The sequence below is a fragment of the Lactuca sativa genome, chromosome 8, assembly GCF_002870075.4.
Source record: "Lactuca sativa cultivar Salinas chromosome 8, Lsat_Salinas_v11, whole genome shotgun sequence".
In the NCBI taxonomy this organism is placed as follows: domain Eukaryota; kingdom Viridiplantae; phylum Streptophyta; class Magnoliopsida; order Asterales; family Asteraceae; genus Lactuca; species Lactuca sativa.
The window spans coordinates 5,934,900-5,937,500 of NC_056630.2; the positions used below are offsets into that span (position 1 = coordinate 5,934,900).

Sequence of the window (2,601 nt, forward strand, 5' to 3'; positions counted from 1 at the left end):
TTCTTGTTCACCAACCCTTTTATATATATATATATATATATATATATATATATATATATATATATATATATATATATATATATATATATATATATATATATTACCTTATAAAGCATTTTTAGTCAAATGCTTAATTTTAAGTGGTACAAGTCTAATTGCATTGTTTACAATACTGAAAAAGTCAAGGCATTGAGTTGAGTTCTTATCAAGCCCCGTGATTTAATGGAATTATCAAAACCAAACTCCCCTTAATCTCGGCCATATCTCCTTGACTCCTTTATCCTGGAACTCTCTCCTATATTTTACGATCCTCCAATTTCATCAGCCTCCCCTCCACAATCAATTGACCGGAGATCTTCACCATCACAACCACTCACGCCATCTCCAACCTCTGTCAACCACCACCGCCTGAAAACCAATTCACCAAGAAGCACCAACCACCAAACGGTCTCCCACATACCCTAAACATCACCGTCAGCCAACAACAACCACCACCACCATCGAGCTTCCACTGCCATCAACGAAAACTTCTAGCTGAAAGTAGAATAATACAATGCATATGCTTCCGTATCTCTCGAGGTTCTTTTGATGCAACCCTTTGATCCGTGCTAAGTTGCCTTTAAGTCGTAGATCCCGACAAAAATCTTTAGGTTCTGGTTCATCTTCCTTTATATCAGGCTCTTCATCTCCTTTGCTGAAATCATTCCTTGTGTTCCTCCATCAATTGAAAAACTCTAAGACCACTCACCACCATCATTCAACCCTGCAACGCCACCACTGAACCACTAACACAGCTCTCTCCCTCTCCGTCTCTCTCTAAAAAAATGCCTAAACACTAATCTCGCTCTCTCTGCACAATCTTTCACGGCGTTCCTCCATCTCTCTATCGGGTTCTCTCATCATTTAACATTAATTTCAATTTTAGAAGCTCCAACCTCATGTATAATTTATGGCAATCGCTCCACCTACTACTTCTAAAATGTACATGGCGGTCCTAACCTTCTCAGGCTCTTCTTCTCTCTCTGAAAACCCTAGACCCCCACCACTCTCTGTATAGAACCGTCATACCCACACAATTTCTTGGTAATAGATCCAGGGAGATAAAGTCATCTAAAAATGCCGATGCTTTTCTCTTTCAACACAACGATGACCGCTGATTTAGGGCTTATTTGAGAAAGGTAATGATGTTTCAGTTTAAGATTTGTAGTGCTTATAATTAGACCCATTTTAATATTCTCATAGTCTTTCTCCCCTTCCTCCCTATCCCATATCCTTGTCTACAGGTCCTGTACGGTTCATGGGATGCTTGTAAGAATCCTCTTTCTTGAAACTCTTTCTCTTTGTTTCTATTTCTCTCTATCATGAATAAATAGCGATTTATGTGATTGTACTTGTGTATAGATATTTACACCGATGATCATTTTAATGGATACAAAACAGGGGCTCATGTGAACATTTAAAACTCTGTGAGATTTACAATTGACAGTGTAACGATTATTTATATTTTGCTACAATTTATGGATTTAATCTTGTATGTATGCTCTGTATGCATACATACAAGATTACTAACTTTGAATTTATATCTTTTTGACTGATCTCTTTGAGTAATGTTTGGTATGGTGTAGTTCTTTCATGTGGTGCTATTTATTATATTTGGTGTATGTTTTAGCCGGATGGGTTTGGGGTATCTCTTGGGCTTTATACAATAAAGTTCACATTTATTCCAATAATAAGATTTTTTTTTTGTTTTCCGGCTCCTAGAGACAATTAGGTTATTTGTTGATTTTTATTTATATTATACAGTTCACATTTATTCCAATAATAAGAATTTTTTTTTTTTTTTAGCTCCTGGAGACAATTATATTATTTGTTGATTTTTTTGGTATTATGTGAAAGGAGAGGAGAAATATGGTGTGGTGTGGTGTTGACTAAAGAATTGTGGTTGTGGCTTCAACCAACAGGTAATAGCCTTGATCAACTAACTCTTTCATTTAGTGGTTCAGTGGTTGTTCCAAAAAAAAACTCTTTTTGTTTAGTGGTTTCATTTGGGTTTTATCATATCAAAATCTTGTACTCTTATTTTTTATATAAATGTTTTACACACCCTATATTCAAAGAGATGTTTGCCATTAAACATCTATATATTCGAGAAAAAATAAAAGAAAATTGTAATAGGGGTGGTCATACGCTTAATATTGCATTATGTTGCATTAACACTATTTTTTATAACTTTATTGTAGATATTTTCTTATTAAAGCATTGTACTTTGAAAGTACAATGCTATAATTGGGTGAATGTTTTAAAATTATACTGCTTCCAAACTACAATGCTTTAATTAGTTGCAAATTTCATTATCTTTAACTAAACCTTTTCTTAGTTAATTTTTTTTTTAATTACTTGGCATACCTGAGATATTACTCATTAGAAGATAGTTCCCTTCTAACCAAAATTTATTGTTTTTTAATATATTCTTTATGATTTTAACAGGTTGAAGTGACAAACGGTTGTCCTAAGAAACAAACATAAACATGACCGACAAGAACATGACTGGGGAACGAATAGTAATTATCAAACTAATGGGGTTATTTGTAAGAAAATCTT

At 34.1% G+C, this 2,601-nt stretch overlaps 1 long non-coding RNA gene across 2 annotated transcripts in view; it reads left to right on the forward strand.

Annotated features, from left to right (window-relative positions):
- The first annotated feature begins 248 nt into the window (after window positions 1-248).
- The window catches only part of LOC111903399 (uncharacterized), a 2,398-nt gene continuing 45 nt past the window's right edge, over window positions 249-2,601 (forward strand). Inside the window, exons 1-4 of one of the 2 annotated variants that reach the window (XR_006186424.2) lie at window positions 249-1,178; window positions 1,284-1,308; window positions 1,402-1,961; window positions 2,488-2,601. The exon at window positions 2,488-2,601 is cut by the window's right edge and continues 45 nt beyond it. This is a non-coding gene — a long non-coding RNA (uncharacterized LOC111903399). Of the gene's footprint in view, window positions 1,179-1,283; window positions 1,962-2,487 lie in introns of both variants that reach the window. The other variant, XR_002854144.3, reaches the window with a different exon arrangement.